This window comes from Oxyura jamaicensis, chromosome 5 (genome assembly GCF_011077185.1).
Source record: "Oxyura jamaicensis isolate SHBP4307 breed ruddy duck chromosome 5, BPBGC_Ojam_1.0, whole genome shotgun sequence".
Lineage (NCBI taxonomy): Eukaryota > Metazoa > Chordata > Aves > Anseriformes > Anatidae > Oxyura > Oxyura jamaicensis.
Window position 1 is genome coordinate 52638486 of NC_048897.1, and position 26441 is coordinate 52664926.

Here is a 26441-nt window from a genome sequence, read left to right on the forward strand (position 1 = left end):
AAGGAAGGAAGGAAGGAAGGAAGGAAGGAAGGAAGGAAGGAAGGAAGCTGGTTACAAGAATATAAAATATTGCATCATTAAGAGAAGAGCACAGTGCATCTCCCCTGCTTTCTTTTAGGTCCCAATTCATCAGACAATTTCTCCTGAGTAAACATGTGCCAAACTTTATGCATGTGCTTATGTGCCTGGCTGAATACAGATGGACTTAATCATGTGTTTGTACGCTTGGCTCAGTGGGTTTCTTAATTAGAGAAGTTGTTTAAAAAAAAAGTCCTATGGTGATGGCAGTTCCATTCTTTCTTTAGGAAGCAATGTCTTCAAAACCAGTGATATGAAATTGCATCTCAGCATGTTACAAAATATTAATTAAAGCCACACTCATGCAAACAATCCCTCTTTACCAATGAGCCCAAGGGGAAAGAAATCCAGGCACCAGCAAACTACTTGTTTGTCTGAGCACAAATTCTTTTGTAAAACATCTAAAAACCAATGGAGTGATCACAAAACAAATGCCACGATAAATTAACTGGTCTACTGCCTTCTTCCTATGGCACTTATTACTGCTAATTCTGTAAAGTATTCCTGACTTTCCTAGTTCCAACAACAGGAAAAAAAAAAAAAAAAAAACTTCAACTAACTTGCCTCCATTCACTGGGGGAAAAAAATATGATCAAGTTGCTGTCCTGCATCCACGAGGGCTCAAAAAATACCAAAAGAGATAATCTGATTCTGCAACCTCTTTACACTGTTTTTGTTTGGTTGGTTGGTTTGTTTTGTTTTGTTTTTTTTTCTACAGTTTTCAAAGCTTGAAGAATACACCAAGTTCTGGACTTTCTGATGTTACAGACTCAAAAACTGCCAATGTGGTAGCTGTAAAGCCAGCACATTCAAAGGGCCTTGAGGGCCTAGGTGATTATTTCAGGTTTACAAATGATTAAGGATACCAGTCACCCAAGTGCCTGATCCCAAGAAAAGGCATGAATTTCATATCATACATAAGCACATGACATGTTTATTGCAGATTTTTATTCTTTTTAAGCCAAGTTTGTATTGAAGTGCTTCACAGCTTGTTTTCTTTTTATTAACAGGGTTTTGCGTGCATGTGTGAATGTACACAGACATGTTTTGGAAGCATCCACACTCCAGTTATGGATGTACTAGAAGTAATGGCTTTATTGATTCAAGCCTATGCTTAAATTAAGGGAATTTCTTTAAAATTACTCTCCAGATTAAACATAAAGACCATCATCTTTCTTTGCCCTTGTTGCCACTGACAACCCTTCAGCTCCCTCTCCAAAGAGAAGAGAAAAGCTAGGTACCACTGAGGGACCACTGCAGCTCAAAATCAGACCACTTTGCCAGATAGATGGCAAGCAGCAGGACATTTGCTACAAAACAGTGAATGAAAATTACTGAAATCTGAATATAGTGTGGGGGGGGAAATCACAGCATTTTATTAAACATATATTTTTAGAACAGAAGGAGCTTAGATTTGATTCAGTAACTGAAAAAAAAAATCCTGGCTTTGCTGAGCCTGTACAGATACCTAGGCAGGGCCCCTGTAACAGCAGGCAGGAGGTAAAGAAAGAAAGATAGCATCCATTTCAATCCCCCATTGAACTTTTTTTCTGATTAAATTTCTAAGAGAAGAAATGTCTGCTAACTCATTCTGTGTTGGCCGTATTGAGCTATGGTCTCCAAAATGTCTCAGTTTCTTGATGGTTGGTGCCCGTGGCTCCTGCTCACTGCATGATGTGAACACTGGGACACAAAACAATTGGCAGCAAATGGGAATACACAGAAAACTACCTGGAAACACATTCCTTATTTTTAGAGATTTTTCATATATAATTTGGTTTCTTGAGTAATGCGTGGAATTCACTGGTGTAAGGCTCAGCATGTAAGAAGAGCACATACAAATAGACAAAAGGCATACGAGAATAACATCTGCAGTTATCCTTGCTAGGAGAGCCAAAACATTTACAGTTTTATCCAAAGGAATGTTTTGGAGGGATTATCAAAACATTTCACTATTATTGGCACATTTTAGCTTTATCAAAATGAGGGAGTTGAAATGATACCTTTCAACTCCTTCCTTCAGAAAATGGTGTCAGAATTGACATCTTCCCACAAAACATTTTGGTATTTACTGAACAATGCAACTTAGCAACAGAAGCTCTCATGGGAAATGAGTTTGTCCAGCTTTCCCTGAAGTGAAAACTTACCACTCTTGCCCTCTCTGCCCATCCATTGGGCTGTTCCTGTCAAACCCACCACAAAGCTGAAGGGTCTGGAAGCAGACAAACCTTGGCTGCTGTACCACCAAGCCTTGTCCAGGTGTACTCCAGGTCCTTCTGCCTCCAGAGGCACAAAAGCAGGGGGTTGAGTGGATTAATGTTGTAGTTGTCTTCTCATCCAGGCTAACCAACATGGTAATTACACAATGATACTCACCTCTTGGTACCCACCTTCTGTGGCAGCAGAAAGAGCTGTGAGAGCATGGGTTGATGTCTCTGGCCTTGAGCCCTCAGCATGCCCAGGCTCCATCCCACCAGGTTTCAGGACAGGAGGTGATGAAGGGAATAACCCAAATAACTCTTGTTTCCCAGAGAGGTGGGGCCATCTGGATGGCTGTTTTATATGATTTAGTGCCCCTTATCACCAGGTTTTGAACACACCTTGAAGGTTTCTTGCAGTAAAAGGATGGACTTGCAATATTGTTGTTTTGTTGTTGTTTTTGTTTCTTTTTTTTTCCAGAGGATCCCCCAGGTAAACAGGCGAGGGGCCATGGCACAGTGCAGCGGCCCCGTGCCGCAGAAGTGCTAGGACAACCCATGGGCATGTGAAGGTGTTGGCAGCACCCTGGAGGTGCACTCCCATCCCAGACAGCCCTAAGGAGCCCCAGCTGCTGCCATTCTCACTGCAGAAACTCACGGGTTTCTCCCCAAAGGATGCTCTTCTGCAATGCTTTGAGGAGCAAAGTGAATTTCCTCCTCAAGGGGGAACTGTTAAGCTGTCTCAGAGAGCAATCCCCAAGCCAAGATCTGTTATGCTCATCTCTGTCTGGGAGTCTGCTGGGGACATGTTTCTTCACCAAAACATGCTGCTAAGAGACGCTGGACGTTTAAAAATCAGTCTGTAGCACATCTTGCTCCAGGAATGTAAACGTGAGGGAAGTTCACTGCTTTTCTCTGGGCTTCCTCCACCACTGCACCTCGTGAGGGATCCTCTCCTCTGGGACATGTGCAGCACCCAGATAACTCTTGTGCCACAGAAACATGAGAGAAAAAGGTGGAAAAAAGAGGAGTGGGGTTTTGAAACCCAACCTGCTTGTCACATTCCCATTCCTACCCTTTACTTTTGCTGATTTCCTCAGCTTCTGGTGGCAGCAAGGTGTTATTATCTCCATTTTACATGAATGACACCAAAGAGAACAGGGGAAAGTATATGTAACAGAAAACAATAAGGCTTCTCTTTTGTTCCTCAAAATAGCAAAGGTCTAACATGAACCAGTCAAAAAGCCTGTACAATTTCTCTGATTCCAGACACAGAAACCCATCATCTGATGAATTTCTATGCATGCCTGACCTGAATTCCATGTAAAAGTGCTGGGTGTGCTTTCTTTTGAAGCTGTTCCCTGTAAAACAAGGAAAGAAACAAATTCATTCATCAGTTTGCCTTCTTTTTTAGGGTATGAATTAAAAAGATGCTTCCAGACATTGAGAATGTTCCTCCTACATGAGTGAGTAACAACTGCACATCCCTCAGGACTGGGGAAAAAAAAAAGAAAATCCCTCTCTTTCGTGTCACTCTCAGGCCATCAGCATTATCAGGCATATGCAGCTCTTTAAAACTTCTGCAGAACTGGGGCAGAAGTTAAGAATATTTTATTACTGTTTTTGTTTGTTTGTTTGTTTGTTTTTGGCCAGCTGTTTTCCAGCCTCCCTCTGACCCTGAGTTAATAAGAAGATTATCTCTGGAGCCTAGGATGGGTTAGGGAGGAAGAGCCTATGGATATTAATTGCAATTTTATATCCCTGAAATGATGTTGATGCTAAAGCTACCCTAAAAGCTTTGTTTTAAAATAGGCTGCGTGTGCCCTGAAGTCAAAAGAGACATTGTTGGTGAGAAGAGCAAGGAAACTATTACCATTATTGTTTTGGGGGGAAGGAGTTGGGAGGAAATGGGTTTTTATGCTGGTGAGGAGTTCAGTATTGCAAAACCCTGTCTGCTCTTCAGTAGGACAACCAGTGGGAACAAGAAGGGGTGCATAGCATGCACCAGAGCAGGCAGCAGCTTGGTCTCCCCGTGACAAGAGCAAGTCAAGTCCAAGTTTTCAGTTTGAACCAGGTCGAGCAGAAACTTGAAAATGTGTTTCCCATATATCGGTGAATGCGTCAGCTGCCAGACTAACGCCTGCTCTCGCTTCACACCTGGAACTTGTCAAAACTCATCTGTTCCTGGAAAAGGCTCTGGTTTTGGCAGATACTATCTGCTGAAAAAAGATGCTTTTGAAAACTCCCATTGAGCCCTATTTATAATCCAGACCTGCTCGCATGAGGGTTGAGCTCAGCTGATAGTGCATGGATTCAAATGAAAAAACACTGGGTTAACATTTAGGACTGTGTTTCTTTCCCTTGCAATGCACTTCTTCTCCAGTTCTCCGGCTCACTTTTGTTGGGTTCAAAGAGAATAAGAGCCTTATCACTTAGAAAAGGCCAGAAAAATCCAGGCTTCTTTTATTTTGAGTGCTAATAACCATATACTTTCCTTTCTAGCAATTATAACACTACTGATGTCAACTAGTGTACATCCATGGACTAAAATCTGTCTCATTATTTGCTGTTTTCAATGAAATGAGTAAGGATGTGCCAAAATGCTCAGCAGCAGCCCGACACACAGCAGAGTGTGTTGCAGTACGTTAGTTCCCAGGACCCCAGAAAACAAGACTTGTGTCAGGAATTACAGGAGCTGAATTTTCTGTCTTTGGAAGAGCAAGGAAAGGACACGACTAGTGCATCATTACCAGCATTAAGCACCCAGAAAATGAGCTGGCATCAGAGACCCCAGAATGGGTGCCCTGGGGAGACCCAGGTCTATCCCACATTTGAGGCTCTGCTTTTGTCAAGGAGCAGAGTAACGTGGTAGGGAGCACCAAGAAGTGTGTTTGGCCCATCAGAGGTGGTCCACATCCACCCAAAACTGTGCTCCTGAGGTGATGGAGGTAGAAAAGAGCATGGGAGTGGAAGAGGAGGGAGATGGTAGATCTGAATGTTCTTCAAGTCCGAATATTGCAATTTGAGCTCATTATTTCACCAATAAAACCCATGTTAGAGTTAGAACTTGACTTGAACCAAGAACTCAGGGACTCCACACTGTGAACAATCAAACCCAAATACAAATATTTTTTCACTATAAATTTTTAACAAGAAACGTCACTTACAAGCTTACACAGCTAACACCGACATCCCTGGGGGCAGGTTTCTTTCTGGGACTTCAGATTAACCTGTGCCTGAGCCAAAGACAATGACATTTGCAGTGACAGTCTGCCTGGCATCTCACGGGTTGCTTCATTTTCCTTTTTCTTTTTTCTTTTTATTTTTTCCTCCTAGAAAAATGCCCTGCAGAGATCATCACGCAGTTTTATAGCCAGGTATAAGCAGTCTATCAGGGAAAATCACCAGGTTCAGGATTAGAAAGTTTTCTGTGACTACCTATTTCCACAGAGCTATGAAATGACATGTTGAGATTGGGTTTCCATCAAAAAGAAACCAAAACTGCCTGGCCAAAGTCACTTTTCCATTAAAAAAAAAAAAAAAAAAAAAAAAAAAAAAGTGCAATGAAGTCCAAGAGTGAACTTGTTTCTAGAGTAATACCAAATCCCGTCCCCACAACAAACCCAGCCCCCTGTTTGAAATTACTGACAACTTGCTGGTGCTGGCTTCAGGACAGCATGGTCAGGACTTGGTGTTTCTGCTTGGCACTGTATAGGGTCACAATTTTATGTGATTATACGACTCATTGAATGGGATTGAGGAATAGGTTTGGTCAGAAAGACTCACCTGGCCCAAAAGTTGCTGGACAGGCTTTAAGATCCCATTTGGCATGATCCTTCATGGCAAATGCACACACATGTTATGAAGAAAAGCTCATCTTATGGAGGTATCTGGAGCTCATGGTGTTGGGAGGTTAACTATATGAACACAGCAGTGAAGGAATTTGGGCAGCTGACATTTGCTCATTTTTTCCTTCCTGCTTTGGTATATGCCCCTGAACTGGGGACAGCCACTTTCTTTTGTACCTTTTAATTAAATGTACACTCTGTAAAAGGCATATTTAGGCAGCCAGTATTTGAAGAACCCAAGGTATTTTGTAGAGCAAGGTCCTGATCACAGCCACCAACGCTTACCTGTTTTCAGGAGAAATTTACCCCATTGCCTTGTGAGATATTGTCATCTTTCCTTTTTTCAAGCTCAGCTCACAAGAACTATTATGAAAGTCTTTTGCCACTGGGGGAATTGAGGTGTGGAGAGACTCGGTGACACCAGTGGCTGCAGAATCCAGAGAAATTGTGGAGTTACATGCTACATGCAACCTTTACACACTGCGGCTTGGAAAGGCTTGATTCATTCTTTTATTGACCATGAACCACAGGATTCCCTTTAAGTTGTGGACAAAGCCAGAAGGTCTGAGCAATAAATGCTACCAAAGTGACCTGGCATGAACGTACCAGCAGGTACCCTTGGGGACTTCTGCTGCACTTCCTGCTGTGTTTGTCTTGGTGTAGACATATACACTGCAACCTGCTCTTCAAAGTTTATTTGTCCGAATGCCTTGTAGATGCCTCAGGTCACAACAGTGAGTCCTTCAGTAAAAAATGTAGGCAGGAAAGAGAGAGGAAGAGACATCAATTTAGCTTTCAGCTGAAATTCTACCCAGTTCCACTTTAACCGCGAGCCCTTCAGCAGCACCTGATGCCATTACATATGCATCTGCCTCAGCATTTTTTTCAGTAGCTTTTTAAAGACACGGATATTACTTTGAAATCAGGCAGGCACAGGCAAGAGGCATCCTGAGCATGGCAGACAAGAATCAGATTTGCTGCTTGTCTAACGCACCGATTTGAGAGCTGAGCTTTTTGGAAAGGGAGGGCAGGCTAGGCTGCGAAGTGAGCCTTGTACAGATGTAGCCTACAGACAAAAAGCTGCTGGCATTAAACACAGCAGAAGTGCAGGGAATATCCTCATTGCTTGCACACTGGAGGAGGTTTGTTGCTGCCCCGTGCGTGCTGCATTCACACATCCGTCCCCACTGTGACCCTGCAGCCCTGCCACGATGGTGGCAGGTCCCCCCTCAGGGACAAGGCCTCCCCAGCCCACCTCAGAGGCTCTCAAACAGAAGTGACAGTGAGCCTGATAGCCCAGAGATTAGTGCACGTGGGAGGTGAGAACCCTCATGAAGAGCACGCTTGATATATTAAGCACTATCCACTCCCTGTTTTGAATAACAATTTGATTATTCTTAACTGTGTTGTGAAGAGAAGAATGCTTCTAATCCTGTTTAACCCTCTTTGACTTTTGAATTAGTTGCCTTAGCTTTTAGGATAATGAAAAGGCATTAGTGTCATCTGGCATCATTTCTTTCCCTCTCTTGCCACCTTGCAGCCCCCCAGCCTGGAGACCTGCGATGCTGCTGAGCATCCCCCGCGGTGCTGGAGGCCCCAAGGAACCTGCACGGTGCTGGGTGCTGCTCACGTGGGGCGAGGAGGCAATGTCCCCCCCACATCGTGCACTCCCAGCTGCTGTGACTCTTTGTGGCTTACAATTAGATGCTATTAAAACAACAAAACAAAAAAACAAAAAATGACACTGGAGTTTGGAAGATCTCCACCCCCCCAAAGCTAATCTTCCTGGGCTTTGGCATTCACAGTTCTTTTGTCTTTGTGAGCAGCTTTCATTTCTCTATTTTCATAGAATCAGAGGATGGTTTGGGTTGGCAGGGACCTTTCAGCCCATCTAACTTAAGTCCCCTGCCATGGGCAGGGCCCCCTGCCCCAGCCCAGGCTGCCCCCAGCCCCATCCAGCCTGGCCTTGGGCACTGCCAGGGATGGGGCAGCCACAGCTCCTGGGGCAGCCTGTGCCAGGGCCTCACTGCCCTCTGAGGGAAGGATTTCTTCCTAATATCTCATCTAAGCCTACCCTCTTTTAGTTTATAACCATTCCCCCTTGTCCTGTCATAATCTGCGCAAGTAAAAATTCATTCTCCATACTTTTTTTTTTAAGCCCACTTTAAATACTGAAAAGCTGCAATGAGGTCACCCCAGAGCCTTCTCTTCTGCAGGCTGAACACCCTCAACTCCTTCAGCCTGTCTCCACAGCAGAGGTGCCCCAGCCCCTTGATCATCTTCATGGCCCTCCTCTGGACCCATGCTAACAGCCCCACATCCTTCTGGTGCTGGGGGCCCAGACCTGGACACAGGGCTCCAGGTGGGGCCTCACCAGGGCAGAGCAGAGGGGCTCGATCCCCTCCCTCCGCTGCTGCCCACCTCTCTGGTGATGTAGCCAGATGTCTGTGCACATCTTGACAGCAATCAGAGCTTCCCAAAGTGCTTGAGTGTCGCAGCTGCACCAGGAACTCTCTGCCAAAATGATCACACTGAGCTTTAGGTGTTTTCTTTTTAGTTTATAGGAAAGACAAGTGGCTCGTCACTGGGATCTGCCACTATATCATTTCCTTATCCCAAGTCTCCCTGCTTGTGGTCTGTCCAGTGTTGTTGTGCTTTCCATCTTCCCCAGGGAAAATTAAAAACCAGTAGAAATTGAACAGGATGTTTGAGCTTTCCTCTAGCTGCCGTGCCTGGGTAAATAATTTACTTTGTCAGCAGGAGACACCATTGTGCCCACAATCAATAAGGCTGACATAGGCGAGCATCCCTTCTTATTAAATGCTCTTCATCTGTTGGATTTGAGTCACAACCCTATTTTACAAACACACATCATATGCATGGATACATTAACAGTCAATACCTTTCCCCCGTTGTTTGTTAGGTAGATTGGGAGACACTGGGGAGTTTTAAATTTTATTCCCAGGCAGGGAGGGATTTTAATGTCATTACTCACACTGAGAACTTCTCCGCTCTACAAATAGGCCATTGATTTTAATGGGGCAACTTGTAGTGCGAGGTGTTATTTAGTGTGATTAAGAGTATTATAATTTGATGACTTCTGTTCGTTACCATAATGGGATGTGCAGATAGCGACAGGATAACTGGTCGTTGGTTTCCCACTGAAATGAAGAAAGAGTGTGTGTGATATGGCAAGTGTTACCTCTTCTCCAGCTCTGGGAGGTGAGATTCAAAGGAGAAAACAGTGAGGATGGCATTTGCTTCTTCTACGTGGCTGTATCTGTTTGTGGATCAACATGTGTAATTTCCAGAGTTTTGGAGAATCCTGAACTTTTCCATATTGTTTTTTCTCTCTCCTGTGGGAAGTTTCAAACAAAATGGACCAAGCTCGATGGTTCCCAGCTGAGCCATAGTGCCAGGGGCTTGGGATCTCTTTGGGCACAATAAATGTCACCCAGCTTTAACCGATCAAAATGAGCAGGTCCCCAGGTGACCCTTGGGAGGGACCTCCTCAGCAGTTTTTGCTGCATTTGCGATTTTTAACCCACAGGCAGGATTACTATTTTGGAAGCAGGTGGCCTCTTTCATTAGGAGAAGCTTTTCTCCTAATGGGGAGAATGGGCAAATCTATCTTTTTACATAAATCGAAGAGATTTACACAGTAGCTCAACAGGTTTAATTCATTCATCTGAGTCTTAATCAACTTTTCAAAAATATGGGAATTAAGGTCAATGTCTATGGATAACATCATCTCTCCCCCAAAGCAAATTATATTTTGAAATGTTTTCCCTGCTCCTCCTGCCTTTTCATTGCCTTCGCACTGACTGAGGTTTCTGATTCTGGGGAGAGCAACCACAGAGAATATTTTTAGAGGAAGAGCTAAGACGAGCCATTTACTCCAGCCATTCAAATGATGGGGGGAAAAATGGAACTTTCAGGGGCTAATTACATAGGGATTTTTAAATCGTGGCTTCCAAATAGCATATAATAACTCATGTGGCTGCAAATATGACAAAAAAATCTGCTAGATAAAGAACAAAATAGAAGGGCTGGGAATATTTAGGATAGTTTAATAATGAATTAAGGAATTATTATTGTTCTTCCTGGGGATTTTATTTTGAAGCAAGGAACATTAAATGCCCCTGTTTCTTGCCTCATTTAACACCACTGGGGGTAGCATCCTCACTTGTTTTCTGGATGTATTCCCTGCAGTACATCCTATCATGGTAATTGTATTCTCACATTTATATTACATTTCCCGCCCCTCCCCACCAGGACAAAATAAATGGCTCCTGTTGAGAAATCGAATGCTCTCCCTGCAGAGCTCTGGTTGCAGCACAGCCCTGTATGTGTATATCATACACACATCTGTTTGTTGTCCATCGCTAAAGCAAGGCTGGGCCAGCCAGGCACATGCAGCCATCCTTTCTGGGCAGCAGGAGGAAGGATTTGCAGCAGCTGCTGGGCTGGACATTGCAAATGTCTGGTTTCATGATAGCATCCCATGTGTCTGCTACGGTGCCGCACCCATAGGAGAGCATTTTGGCACCTGCAGGACCTGCTCCTTGCATGCTGGCGTGTGTTCTCCACCTAGTGATGGGCATCATCTGAAGGACTGGGAGAAAATGGGGCCTTTGCTACACAGTCACTAATAAGCAGTAAAATCTGTTGGTGTCCTTCGTGCCTCCCCAGGATTACTGTCATATTTGGGAGGTGTTACTAATTTTACTGTGAGCTTGTGTTCCTTCAAACACTTCTTGATGGGCTTGGCTTGGATTTCAAATCCATAATGAAGTCTGGAGCTGAGCTAATTAAACGTGAGCCGTGGTTTTGTTACCAAGCTGCTCTCAGATTGTCCTTGGATGAACCGTGGTGAAGGCCCAGATTCAAAGCGGTGCTCGAGCACGTGCCCCGGAGGATCCCACCTGGCACACACAGACATAACCATGGACAATCCAGCTCTGCAGGCACAAGGTCTGGGCATTGAACGCACTGGGTCGTTGTGCAACAGCATTTTTGATGAGCCAACATTATTTGGTCTGATCCTCCAGAACTGAAGCCCTGGTCTGGTGGGATTTTCAAGGTTTCTTCCTCAAATGAAGGGCAGCCAGAACAAAACAGCTCCTTGAAGACTGCTTGCATCCTGGCTGCTACTTGCACGCAAGGAGCAGTATTTGTGCCTGGGGAGGTAGGATGATGTCCTTGCCCATCATCAAGTACGCTTGTATGCTGTGCAGGTTGTACGGAGGCAGCAGCTTGCTCAAAGACCCACAGCTTTGAACCCCTGCATGACAATTACTCATTTGTTTTCCTTCTCTCGGGCTGGAGGGGACCATTTCTGGCAGTGGTTCACCTCCTGGGACCTCAACCAAGGGATGCAGCAGCTGGATGTGGGGGCAACTGCCAAGCCTCTCCACAAAGCGATGCAATTATAAGGAAGTACAGTGCCTACATGCTTAGAGAAAGTTGTTGCAGGCATTAGCAGGGTAAAGTGAAAAGTGCTGTTCTCTTACTTGCGCTTCTCATTTCTGAAGCTTCAGTCTGATTTGATTTATTCTGGCTACCTCATGTCTCTGCTATGTTTAGAAAAACAGACTCCTTTTTAAAGCGCTGTTTTAAAAGATGTTTCAAGCTTTCTTGTTTAGATTGAATTGATATCACAGCTTGTTTGTTCCCAATGTAGGCAAACAAACAAATGCATTCTTTTGTTGTTAAATATTAAGAGTACCAAGTACAAAACAGATGATTAATGACTTGGATGCTTCCATCTGGCAAACCAAATTACTGAGAATATTGGACAGCACAAACTTCGTAATAAATTGATTATTCCATCCCTGCTTAAACGTAGGGCAGAAAGACAGCAAAACTGGATGACTGGTGAATGGACCATTCGTGCATGGCCTCAGACCCAAAACTTTTCTTCATCATTTTATTGACCTCCTTGTAAAGCTCTGAATATTTTATCAGTGCTAAACAAAGGGGGTGGGAATGGTCATTGCAGAGCTGGGCTCCGATGCAGGCAGGTGCTGCCACAGACTAGATGAGATTCTCACATGTACAAAGCTGGGAATGGATTTCCCCTTTACTTCAGTGAGACTGGTATTTGATTTGTCTCCAAGCACATAACCAGACCTGATGTCACATACTAGCCACCACTGTTTGTAGACAGTTCCCTCTTTTATCAGGTAACAAGACTTAGAGAATCGCAGCATCACACATGGCCGGGGCTGGAGCACCTCTGGGTGCCTCTGGTCCAGTGCCAGCCCCAGCACGGGTGGGGGTTCCACCAGGACCCCAGGTCCATTTCCACAGAGCTGCCTTCCAGCTGGGTGGCACCCATCATGTCCTGGTGCCTGGGGCTGTTCCTCCCCAGGGGCAGGACTCTGCACTTCTCCTCATTGAACTGCATGAGATTCTTGCTGTGCCCACCTTGCCAGCCCACCCAGGTCTCCCTGGATGTCTTTGTCCCTCTGGTGAGTCAGACACTCCCCCGTTTTGTGCTGTTTTTTGCTGTGGGTACACTCCACCCCATTGTCCATATCACTGATAATGTTAAACAAGGCTGGGTCCAGTCCTTGGGTCCACTCCTTGTTGGGGATGGGGGACCGGTGCCTTACAAACTGGTTTCATGAAATGCTGATGGAACACCACCAGCATATTTTGCAAAAAGTGTTCACATCCAGCTCTACTTTTTCAGTCTGTAACGGAGTTGAAACCTTTCTGAAGAAGTCAAAGCAAACTGTGCCAGCCTCTGTGTGCACACGTTCAACCCTATGTATACTCAGTTTTGTACGAGCTTTGACTGTTTTCTAAACGCTGCAAGCTGAGATGACACCTACTGAGGGAATCCCAGGTTTCACCCCACACTTCCAATCTGCAAAACCTCCAGAAAGCTTTCTTATTTTTTTTAGCATTGCAAAATAAAATGAGTCAAAAAGAAATTCCAGAATGACTCTCTTCAATTCACTGCTCAGCTTTCTGCCCAGATGGATGCTTCTTCTTGGTCAAGAAAAAAAACTTCTTGTTGCTGCTTGCATTCTGCCCACCAGCTGCAGAAGGGCTGGAGAAGGATGGTCACCTGTACTGCCCCACCTGACAGGGGAATTGCAGGGCTGGGGCAGCTCTGGGCACACACATGCGCAAACTCAGGTGCAATGGTGCAAAACAGCCACTCCTGTGCCACTCCAGGGTCCCTTGGTGTCTGTTATGATCACAGATATATGATCAGTTTGGAATAATATGATCAATTTAGAAAAATAAAAAAAAAAATAATAAAGTATATGTATTTTAAGTACTATTTCTCCTTCCCTCCCACTGAAAACAAAATTTGTATTGCTTTCTGTGGTCAAGCCTAAGGCAGGTTTTGCTATTTGAAAGCAAACTGCCATCAGCCTCCAGCAAAGACAAGTTGCAGTCTCTGGTTTCTTCTAACCGGCCATGACTTTTGCCTCCAAAAATATATATTTCTTCCAAACCAAGTAAGAAAGTCAGTAGGATTCATTTGATTTGCCATCCATTTTTGTACTACAGAAAGTCGAGGAGAATTTGTAATCAGACACACGATGTTACAGGGGTTCCAATCGCACAGATGAGCAAGGCTGGTGGGACTTCATCCCAAGCCTCACCTTGGGTTGTCCTGCGTGGTACCTTTTTAATCCTTAGTGGGGTGAAGCTCCTGCTCCTTTGGGAATGTAAGTGACTTCATGCTTATTGTGTGCATGTGCATGAGGCTGCTTGGGGTCTTTCCAAAAGTTTTCTCTAGCTAGAGTGAGGTTTGACTGCACTGTTAGATAAACGTTCATCAGCTCCCCAGTGCTGAGGAGCAGAGCCAGAAGAAGTCTCTTGGACAGCATTTAGGAACCAGATGAGAGCAAGTGGGGGATGCAGTCATTGGAAAAAGAGCATGCTTATAAACATGGCTTGTTAAATCCATCACTCCAAAACAATTAATGAAAGCGGATTTTAGCAGGAAGGGTAAGCTGTAGGCTTACTCCATGTACTTTTCCACAGTTAGGGTAAACTTGTCCTTGTGGGCGCCAGGAGGGCACCCAGACATGCCAGGTCTTGTGCACTCACAGCTCCCACTGAGCACAGGCTTGGGCTTTCTTCTCCATATGCAGGCTGCACACAAGCTGATTTCCACCAGCCTTGGATCAGGCTCAGCACAGCACCAGGAAAACCTGTGAGCAGAAGGCATGGCACCATGGCTCCGTGGGCACCAGGAGGGTGCAGAGGAGGGCAGCTGCTCCCGGAGTGCTGGGAACAGCAGTGGAGAGCCATCTGCAAGGGTTCAGAGGTCAGGCTGTGCCAAGAAAAGGTGTTTTCTGCCCTCTTTTTGCAGATTCAGAAGAGTTCCTGCTCGTAACAGCCAGTTCCCAAGAAAAGCAGTGACGTGGTGTGCCAGCTGCCGCCACGCAGTGCTGTCAGGCACAGCCCGTGACCGCTGACCCCGGCTGCATCTGAGCCTGACAGTACTGCCCGTTCAGTCTCACGTCCATGCATTGTGCTGGATTGTCACAAAGCACTGCTGTCGTCCTCTCTTCCCCATCCAGATGGCAGATGGCTAGGGCAATGTAGAGAGCTCATATCTCCTCCATCCGCTGTAGCCCAACGTCTTTTTTCTTACTGCGTAGACCTTGACAAAGCAAGGAGCAAATCTGGACAGAGGTGAAGGGCACAACCCATTCCCTAAACACAAGCCCATTTGGAGATGGTTGGCAAGTAGCTAAAAAGGAAGAAGCATAACCCACTGATGATCTTCTGCCTTTTGTACCCTTGCCCCAACTCCCGTGAGCCCAGGGAGTGCTGCTGAGCTGCCCAGGCAGGAGCTCAGGGCTCTGGGTGTGCACAGCTCTGCACACCTGGAGCCACGCTGACTCCATCCCTCAGCTCGGATCTCCTCACATCATGCTCTCCTGCTTTGCCTTCTGGTGTTAGCTGGTCACAGCAAGCCCAGGAAGCTGCCACAGGGAAGGAGGGCTGGGGGCAGCTCCTGGTCAGGCAGCTTTCAGCAGGCAGGAGCCTGTAGCAGAGCTGCCCCCGGTAAGCCTGAATGCCTCCAGTCTCCACTGTTGCCTGCTCCATGCTCACATGCAGCTCAGCCTCACCAAAAAAAAAAAGAAATAAAAAAATAAAAATAAAAAAATGGTGTTGCCATTTCAGGGCAGCGAATCTTCCAGTTGAACAAAATGATGAACTGAAACAGCTCCTTAGGCAGCCGTGGCTGCACCGTCTGGCCAGCTGGTTTAAGACCGAAATGAAATCTTCTTTAAAGAAGAGGAGCACTACAGAAAGTCTCAGAAAAATGTGTTAACATCTTCAGGCTCTTCTGCAAGTTCAGCTGAATTTGAAATCAAAGCGGGAACTATCAAAAATCTTCTTTCCTGAATGGGTTGTTAGTCACTGGAATAGGCTGCCCAGGGAAGTGGTGGAGTCCCCATCCCTGGAGGTCTTTAAAAGACGTTTAGATGTAGAGCTTAGGGATATGGTTTAGTGGGGACTGTTAGGGTTAGGTCAGAGGTTGGACTCGGTGATCTTGGAGGTCTCTTCCAATCTAGACTATTCTGTGATTCTGTGAAAATCCACGCAATGTGCTCTGAGGTCCGTGACCGCTGCCAGGTAGCGCTTTGGCGTGGTGGGTCCTGCTCACCTGCTCCGCTCCTTCCCCGGATTGAGCTTTGCACTTTCCTCGCCCACCGACAGCCGAGGGAGTGCAACCATCACTGCGGCCCCTCTGACTCTCCCTGTTCTGCTCTTGCTGCTCCCGGTGCCGTGTTTGTTCCCCTGCTTGTTTCATCTGTGGTTTTACCCCGGTTTCTAGGACCTGATGTTCACAGCGACCGGGGGCTTGTGAAATGACACCTCTGGGGACCTGGGGGCAAGGCACAGAAAAAGAGGCTGAAGCAGGCCATTTCACTCTGTCGGCCAGAATCTTACCAAGGTGGACAAACCCGCTAACTGCATTTTGCAGCAGCTCTTGTTCACGACCGTAGTCAGTAGGATGAGAATTACATCGATCCTAAAATAAACCCAGATTATTGCATATGTTTGGTTTGTCTGATGAATGAATCATCGAGCCCTTGATAATCCCAGCAGCACAGTTAGATTCATGCAGTGTTGCAAACAAAACGGGAAGTTCAGCCTTTACTTGGATAAATGCCCACTATTCTTTTTTCCTTTTCTCCTCCTTCAAAGTCTTCTCCAGCATCCTCTTAAAAATCAATCCTGTCTTTTTTTTAAATCATTTTTTCTTCCTACACTATTCAACCCATTTACTAGCATAAGGCTGCTCGTGCTGAGTTTAAAAGCCTGCTGGGGGTGGCAGAGGTGCTGAGGTCTCTGCCGGGGAAACCGAGACAGGCACGGCTGCGTGGGGCTGGCCCCGACAGCTCCTTCCTGATGCAGGAAGGCTCAGCCATGGCCACGTCTTCTTGCTGATAAATAAAAGGTAGCTGAGTCCCCTGCAGCAGGGAAAATCAGAGAGGAAAAACCCCACCAGGCTCATTTGTGGTTGCACCCAGGCTGCAGAGGTGGAGGGCTCGGGATGCTCCGTTCCCCCTCGTTGCACGCCGGGCTGGCACCTTGCACAAGCAGTATCTGCCTGAAATAGGAACACAGATGACTGCTGTGAGATTCTTTGAAGGGAAGAAGAGTTAAGATAATTATCTTTTTTTTTTTTTTTTTTTTTTTTTCAACCTTTCAACAGTTCCCCTGTAATCACGGGAATTGCTTAACTGCACGCCAACTCGCTCTGCCAAGGCGTCGCCGCTATCTGACACCCCTGAAAGCTGTCACAGCAGCGTTCAGGGGAGCAGGCACAACATCTCGAGCTGGTGGCTCTGCGACGTGGGGATGCTCAGTCACCACAACGCCCCGAGCCAGGGGACGGAGACTGGGGCTGGCTGTCCCCACATCCCCTGCAAGGGTCCCCTCGCAGTCCTGGGGCAGCACCGTGAGTCTGCTGGGAGAGGAGGGTGGGCAGAAAATGTGTTCCCTACATCGCCATCATCCCATGGGGCAGGAGTCAGGAGTCCCTTCTGTTGTCCACTGCTGCCAGCCTGCAATGGCACCGGGGAAACCTGTGAAGGCTTCCTTCCTGAGGCTTTCCTTCCCTAGCAGAGCAAGGGAGTAAGCAGCTTTGGGAAGGTACAGGTCTGAAGTACCCACTGGACTGAAGGCTTTTATCTCTACCTAGAAGCAGAGTGTTTCTCAGCAGCTTCTGAAGGAGCTGCAATAGGTTTTGCAATAGTTCCTGCACTAGTCAGTACTCAGTGGCTTCTGCAACAGTTTTGCATTAATCCCAGTAGTTACTGCATTGGTTTCTGCAGTAATCCCAATACTTTCTGCAGTGGTTTCTGCAGTGCTCCCAGTAGTTTCTGCAGTGGTTTCTGCAGCAGCGACAGCAGCACAGCAGGGCAGGGAAGCAGCTGGGAGAAGCAACTCCCTCGTGCTGGGGTCCCACCTGGAGAAGGGCAGGCAGGTTTGCCATGGGGTCTCCCTGCTCAGCCAAATCCCTTTATATGATACCGCGGCAGCCCCTCAGCCCCATAACACCCCCCTGAGCAGCAGCTTTGGCTCTGCCCTCCTGCCTCAGAGCTCCAGCAGATCCTGGTGCCCCAGTGCAGCTTGACAGCAGCTCCTGCCTCACACATGGGTGGTCCCCTGGAAGTGAGGGGACAGGCTGGAGGTGGGGGGCAGGTGAGAGGTGAGAGGTCTTCTCCTGCCCCTCCTGGGCCCTGCAGGGACACCGTGCCCCCATCTCACCGCTCATGGTGCGGGGCCAGAGCATCCTACAGCTGGTGGCTCCGCCACGACACAGGGCTGGCCTGCCTGCACGTGACTCCTGCAAGGGAGAGACCATTTCCACCCTTTTATTTTGTTTCCTAAGCAATCGCCCATTTGGAAGCAAATATTTCAATCTGTGCTTTTCCGTAATGGGATCGAATTTGCCGTTTGATGGCAGCTGTAGATCAATACATACTTCCCCTGAAAGCAGCAAGACACTGCCTGTGGAAGGTAACGAGATTAGTTAAGAAGTTAAATACCATTACATCTGGAATTGTGGCAAATCGTTTGTGCCATGGTCTTTTGATTAGCCTTATTACTCAAATTGCCGCAGATCCATAGCCGGGCTCCCTTTGCATCGCCTATGATGGCTGGTCCTCCTCTGCAGGACCATTGTCCCTGTTGTCCCTGCCATGCAGGTGCTGCTGGCACTGCTCCTTGTGCCCCAGGGAGTGCCTCCCACAGCTTTGCTCCCACCCTGCACCTTCTCAGGGCTCTCTGCCGTGGGCTCAGGCTGCCTTGCCTCTGATGAGTTTTCCTGCCAGCAACAGGGAACAGTCCAAAGGTGTCCTCACCGGCACTAAGGCCAGGTTCTGCCTGAACTGAGCGTGTTCTTTCAAACATCCCTCCCTAACAACAAGAAACACTGCAGATAAAAAGAGCGAAGGACGGCCAAGCTGGCCCCTTGCTCCCAAATCCAGCACAAGCAATTCCATCAGCTTCCCTGGGCTCTGGACCACTTCCAGGGCCTGGGTGTCTCCTGGTGCAGCAGTTACGTTGAAAGCTCTGCCGGGTGGTTCAGGAGCCCCTGTCCTACAGTTCGGCAGCAGGCAGCGAGGAACCGGCATCTCACTGGGCTTGGTGGTGCCTTCGGAGCTGCCTGCACTCCCTTTGGAAAATGCAGGTATGGACTTTTGTAGACGTAGTAGCTGGCAACATCACAACACCACCCTGGCTCTTCCTTGCTGACAGTCCCTCGCTGTTTTCCCTGCTGAGAGCCCTTCGGTTCTGGCCAAACTTTTGGAGGTGAATAAGCGGAAGACAAAGTAAAAATAAATATGTTTTGGAGCACTTGTCTTGTCCCATGGCTGTGACTCGCAGCTGGTACAAAGGGATGCATCCTAACACAGATCCCTGTCTCACAGAGGGGCAAAACCAAACAGAGGTGACTTTGGGGACTGATGTTGCCAGGATCTGAAGACCAGGACAGAGTTCTGCTTCTTGGGATAGCTGGACATCCCATTTCAGGCTAATTTCCCGGGGTCTCTGCTTCGCCACTTCAGTTAGCAGCTTCAGGAGACTGCACAAAACCAGAAGCCTGGCCCAGGAGGCAGCTTTCATTTCATTCTGTTCTGAGAAATGAAATCTTGATTATTTTTATTTTTATTTATTTATTTCCCCCAAAGTGAATCTTCAAGGCTGTGCCACTCGGGTGTTACTATGATTCACCGTGAAGCTGTTCCTGTTGCACCGATAGCACTGAAACACAGCGTTCCTCTGCAGCTGAACCAAGCGTGTGCTTTCTGGTGGAAAAGCCTGGCAGCTGATGCCTTCCCACGGCAGCTGATCCCATCCCACGGCAGCTGATGCCTTCCCACAGCAGCTGATCCCATCCCACGTCCAGCTCAGTTTCTGAGGGCTCAGAGGAGCGGGCTCAGTGCTCAGTGAGCACCGTGGGACCACCTCTGGTGCAGTGGTGGGTAAATCACCTCCACCGGGGCAAGGAGAGCCCTGCATGGCTCATCACAAACCTTCCACTACTTACGGACACAAAACCCATGCTAAAGCTCATGGCATCTTAAATTATTGAAAATAACCTGAAAAAAAGGAAAAAAAAAAAAAAAAAAAAAAAAAAAACAAAAACAAACAAACAAAAAAAACCATCAGACAAATCCTCAGTCCCTCTTTAAACCCATTTTTTTGGGCATCTGTGTAAAGCCCTGCTTTTCCCACACCCCATCAGTGACATTTCCCACTGACTTCAGAGGGGGCTGGAGCTGGTCGGTGACCTTAATATCCCACTATTTAATGAGATGCCCAATTATGCTGAGCCATAGCCAGCTTTGATGTCACTTATTGCAGATCCCCAAGGGAGCTAAGTGACTGACTCGTTAGGAGCTAAACATATAGATCCTTAGAGCTGGGGTTTATTTAATTATTTAAATATTTATTTATTCTTAATAGAAGCACAAAGTCTTTCACTGTTCTGATGGAGCAGAGGATTAAAAAAGGGCCGAGCAGGAGGGCCGAGCACAGAGCAGCACTTCACACAGAGCCGGGGAGCCAAGGCAGGGGCTCTGTCACAGGTAAAGGCACAAGAGAAGTGTGAAAATTGTGGCCTCTGCAATTTGCATCTCCCCAGACGGAGCCAGATGCCATTTCAGGTTTCAAAGACAAGCCAACAGGATCGGAACTGGCATTGCTAGATCTCAGCTGGTTCCGAAATGTGCCCACGAACTTGAAAACAAGCTCGTGTCACAGCGGCTCATAGTGTGCCACGGGAGCTTCGCCTGGCCATGGCAAGCATCACATCGGGCGGGAGCTCAGGAAGCTTTGCAGTTTTGGGGATGCAGAAGTGGACACTGGGCACTGGGGGGCTGTGCAACCCCTGCTGCCTGGTGCATCTTCACATAAATTAGCAAACAGAGGGACAATAAGTGTTATATCTTGATTGGCTGTGTCTGTATATCTGTATCGGTGTCCGTATTCTGGCTGGTGACCCATCCTGAGATGCACTTGGGCAGGACAGGGGAGGGCAGCCCTGGCTTGTGGTATGCGGAGCAGGTGGAGGTGAATTAAAGTTGCCACTTGGTGCTTGTGCCAGAATAACTTTGGACCCACCGATGGGAAGTATGAGCAGAACCACGTAGAGGAAGACCGCCAGTGGGATTGTCTTGGTGGGTTGCTTTTGGGTGCAAGGTGCCAGATCTGGCTTTGCAATTTGTGTCTCTCTTGTTGCGTAGTTATTCAGGTTTTCATTTCACATGTGGATTTTTCCTTTTTTAATATATATTTTTATATATTTTTCCCGTTCTGCTGCGAAGTTGAAACTGTCTAAGGTTGTTTTTTTCTTTTTTTCTTTTTTTCTTTTTCCCCTTTTTTTCCTCCTTTTTTTCTTCTTTTCTTTTTTTCCTTATTTTTTTTTCCTTTTTTTTTTTTTTCTTTTCCTTATTTTTTCTTTTCTTTTTTTTTTCTCCTTTTTTTTTTTTTCTTTTTGTTTCTTTGGGAGTGAATAACCATGGTTTTCTCTAATATTGGGCTTACAGAAAGCTACTTCAAATGCAGCAGGAGCTAAGGAGGCAAAATGACGCTCCAGGACACTCCTGGTGAGCAGTGACCATCCTGATGCCAGGTTCACTGCTGAATCTCCAAGAACAGATGCTGACAGAGGTGTGTGGCAGGAAGACCACCACGAAATGATGATACGACTTCGGACTCCCAGCCAAAGCTAAAAAGCTGCAAACTGTGAGCACTAACCCGATGTCTGCCGTGTGAGTGTATACCACTGTGTACACAGGGCTGTGCTTTCCCGGGTGTGTTGCGAACGCCACCAATTTCATGTGTGATTGGGTTTTGGAAATGTGCTGAACAGAATCCATTTTCAGAGCTCCTTTATTCATGACGAGGTTCATGCTGCAAAATACCAATAATCTCTTTTGAATTATAAAGCCTAAATCTCGCCATACATGTGTTACTGCAGGTAGAGCAGACTCCAGTAGAGCATCTCACCGAGCTTTTTCCCCTCCCAGCCTGATTGTTTTCCTCCCTCCTTACCCAATAAATCATCTGTTGTGATCTTCAACCACTTCCTGGGCTTAGAGTTATAATCTTTTATTGAGTGAAGCACTGCTAATGGTTCTTGGGATAGTAATAGATACGTGCCTTCCAGATTGGCCCTAATTTATTGCAGAAAGTGTAAAGCCCAAGTCATCAACCAAATCTCAGTTCTGTGTGAAGATATATGTGTATGTATGAATTTATATATAAATACTCAGAAGTAGAGACTTGGGCAGGCTAAGGTTGTAGGGATGAGAATGACTTCTGCTCAATTACAAGTAAAAATATAATTTTTAAACATAAAATATAATAAAGTTCAGCTATTGCTATCTGAATATAGTTCAAAGTCTGTGTTCATTCAGGCTGTTTTCATCCCCACCAGCAGCACTATGCTGCCAGTGCCCAGAGCTGACCCCTCCACAGCCATGAAGTACTCACAGCCATGAAGTCCTGCAGTTTTATTGATGATATAGCTTAAATAACCTAAATGTTTAACTACTAAATGTTTATGTCAAAATATACAATCAATTTAAAATAATCTAAAAAAAAAAAAAATTATTCTATTTATACTAATCAGACTTATTTAAAAATTATTAAAAATGCTCCCAACTGCAGAAAATAAGAGGCCTATTCTGACACATACATGCAATGTTTCCTGCCCTCTTATTCCCATTTTTAAGCAAAACCAGTGGCAGGAAAACTTATCATATATATTTCCAAAAATTTAATTAGGAGCTTCAGGAAAGTTTCTGAAGTTATTGACAATGATACCTGTGTTACGCGTGTGGCGCTGCTGTTTCAGGCATTCTCATTCCTGTCCCAGCATCGGTTCCAACCATCCGTTCCCAAGTCATCTCCAGCTGCAAAACCAAACCGAGAAGTTCCCAAAGCCACCGTGTGTGCACACGTGCATGCAGAGCCTCAGAGCTTCGCCCCAGGACCTCCGCAGTCCGCAAACAGAAAAACTTCAGAGAGCTCCAAGCAAGGTCAAGCCTCCCCAAGCAGAAATATAAGGACTGTTTTATCAGACCATTGGAGAAGGGAGAAGGAAACCCACTGGAATATATTTATGGAGGAAATGCCCCACAAGAGGCTGTTCCTTGGATTTTATTTTATTTTTGTGTGCGTGTTCATCCTTTTCACACTCTTACAGACATGGCACAGCCCCAGCTGTGAAGTGCCCGCAGCGTGGATGAGGTTGCTCCTGAAGAAGGTCTCCAGGCGCTGCCAGTGGGACTGAGTGACATGGCCTTATTTCCCTGTCTTCTGGAAAAGAGGATCTCTCTCTGGGCAGAAGCACAAATCTGAATTCTGCATTCCCAGGGCTTTTCAGAAGGCATCAGACAATGTTAAAACTCAGGGCTATTTAAGCAAATACCAGAGAAATAATTACCAGCAATTCCCTGACAGCTTGCAGCAAGCATCCCGTGAAGTCCTGCAGTAAAACAAACATCTGATGCACAACATACATGACAAAAAACAGTGTATTTGTGATGTTCCTTTTTTCTTTATTTCTCTTACTTAGATTTGTCTGCAATGAATAAATGGATTTAAATAAGATTTCCAGCGCCAGACATGTCTGTTTAAGCTTATTTACTTATTTGTTGTAGCACGAACATGCCGTACAGGTGATGTTGCGTCTCCTCCCAGGGACGGGGAAAAAAAAGTCTCACCTCTTTCTTACCAGCCTGAGCAGCAGTAACATTAACTCTGCAATAAACATCGTCCCATGTAGGCTTCTAAATGTCATTCACCCAGCACGCTGATCCTCCTACTGAGTAAACTCAGTAATTTAGGCAAAACTGCCTGCATCCACCTGTGCGGCAATATTTAATTACAAATGCCGCTAATGACTTGTTAAGAGTTTTTAGTTATGTATATGAGAAATGCTGGCAGCCTCACCCAGGCTTTATTGCAGAGCCCAAGAATACAATGGTGCTGTCAGGTAAAGCCTGGCAGAAAGCAGCACCAACCTCCTCTGAAGCCCACGGGCATGTGTGTGTTATCCTTGAGTTATGTACGGACAGAGCCTTCAGGTGCTCAGACCAGGCACATGCACACCTTCCTCTCCTCTGCCGGTTTTAGGCTTCACGGCATCCTAAGTAACTTTTAAGACACTGATAATGTACAGAGTAAAGCGAACCCCTGACGAACCCCCCCTTGGATAGCTCCCTCTGCAAGGAGCGGCTGGAGAGGGGGAGCCTGGGCAGCCCCAGCACGGGGTGCAGGGAACAGGGAGACGCTGCTGGGGCCCCGGTGATGTACCCCACGGCTCAGGGGAGATGCTGGCGGGGTTAATCAGGGTATGTCTGCAAGGAAGCATTGCTCATTGATTTCTCCAGGGGAGGAGCTGGCAATTTTAAAACTCTTCTTTGTTCTGTTTGAAGTGCCAGGCAACATTTTTGGCCGGTCCCAAGATGCAGCCAGGGTAGGAGAAGTTTTATCAAATGTTCCCTTTATTTCTCGTAGCTTGGCTCCAAAATCCCAGGCAAGCAACTGGTTTCTAAAGCACAACAATGATCTGCTGCTTTCAAGCCACGCCAGGGAGATGAAAGCATGAGGGCACCGGTGCTGTCAGAGCAGCTTGACTCCATCAGCCGCCTAAGGAAAAGCAAGGGGGCCGTCTCAGGATTTGAGAAATACATATATTTCCTTTCGTTATGAATTGTATCAGAGTCCACCAGGAGCCCTTACGGTGCAAAAAGTCACTTCTTGGCTTCTTTCATTCTGGAAAGCCAAGCTCCAGCTGTGGCTCTGCTTGGTTGTGGGGGTGCGGAAGAGGGCAGGATGTGTCCCACCAAGCCCTCCCAGCAGAGGAGAATGGAGGGATGCTTCCAGGGCTTTCTTCCAGATTTCCAGGAGAGTGTTTTAAGTGTCCTTCCCCAGGAGGGGTTAAGGATGCCCTTTTTATTTGACCAAAAATCAAGGATGGAGGTGGTCACTACTGCTGCTTCCATTATTTATTTATTTATTTATATTTTACTTTACTTTTTGTTACCATTCAGGCTTCCAGAACTGAAAAAAATCCCCACAATGAGATTTTAATACGCATTTCTAAAACTCCCTGCCATCCAGAGCCAGCAGGAAGCTCATCACGCCGTGGGAAGGGAGGGAGAGGTGTTGTTACAGGACACAGAACAAAAAATGCTCAGCAAAGGAAAGCAATTCCACTGGTGAAGAGCTGGACACTGCTCCCAGTTTCCCAATGGCAGCCTGCAAGCAATGTACAGCATCCCCACCTCTGCCAGCTGCAGCACAACAACAGAAATGCACGTTATAATCTCCTTCTAGGAATAAAAATATCCCGCATCATAATCTGCTTCATCCTCACTGTTCATCCCTAGGTTTAGGAAAGCAAAATGAAGTGAACAAATTTGAAATAAATAAATAAAATGATTCACCCAGTAACCCGGGTTTAATCTCAAAATGACTATTCTGGGATCTCAGGCAGACTTAAAGCAGAACGCAGGAACCACTGGACAAGAGGACTGTGAAGGTTCTCCCTCAGAAGCAGGGCTGCAGATTGGGATTGTCCTCCAGCTGCCACGAGGACAGAGGGAAACTGTCCCTCCTCCTAATCACATTCTGAGCACCACATAAAACAAAAGCAGAAGCAAATGTTGCAGAAGAAAACCACCTCCAACGAAACCCAACAGGGAAGCAGGCACACGGAATAAACCATCATCTGGGATAGCCGGTCTGGGACAGGCATCCTCAGCAGCAGCTTGCACCGTCCTCAGGCATCTGCTCTGCTGTGAGCTCGGTTCCCAGCTAGGAGCTGAAGCCACCCCTTTTCAATATTTAAGGTCTGCTTATTACTTCAAATGTTTCTAAAAACACACATAATGAAATTGAGCCACAACCTTTCTTTATCTGTTTGTGATCACAACACTTAGAGAAGAAAAGAAAGATAAAAGCCAGGCGTGCACATTTGCATGTGCAATTATGCCCCCTAATTTGCTACTGTAATTATGATGAGAGCACATTAAAATCATGTAATTGCGTGCGTAATGGATAATTAGGCATGTGTGGATACAATCTGATAGCTTGCACATTTAACTGTGGCAGTAGTGTAAATATTTTGCACAGAAGTTTTTCTGGGTTTAGCTAGTTGGCCAGTGCAAGTGTCCTTGGTGTTCCACACGACGCCGCTGTTACTGTGCACGTATTCCTCCACCGGGAAGCAAAGGAATATATTTTGCTACATTTCCTCCATACAAAAGACTGCCTGCGTGGAAGGAAAGCCGATAATATTGTCTCTTCTTGGAAATAAAACTGTTGAAGTCAACTCCAGTGGAGCTGTTGGTACAGCTGTGGGCAGTGCAGGGCAGTCTCTGGCTGTTGCCGTTGCACTAAGTGCTAGCAAATACCAATATTAAAATTTTATTTACCAGCATGAAAAAAAATAACTGTAGGGCCTGTTTCTCCTGTTTATTTATTCTGGAGGATTGAAAAATCTGCATTATCTCTTGTTTATCTGTAATTAGGCCAAAGCAAGGTTTGCTTCATTCATGTTCTTCTTGCACCCACTTTTCAAAGTGTCACCTTAATCTTCTGCAATTGTTGACTACTTCACAGATCAAGTCAGATTTGAAAACCATTAAAAATCCAATTAATGCAAAACTTGAAAATTCCTCTCTTGCTGTGGGACTGCCTCAAGCCCTAGCTTTGTTTGCATGTGAAGTGTTTTTGCCTTTGACTTCATGTACTGCAAGGATCACTTGTTTATTGAATGGCTCGTCAGCCCCTGCTGCAT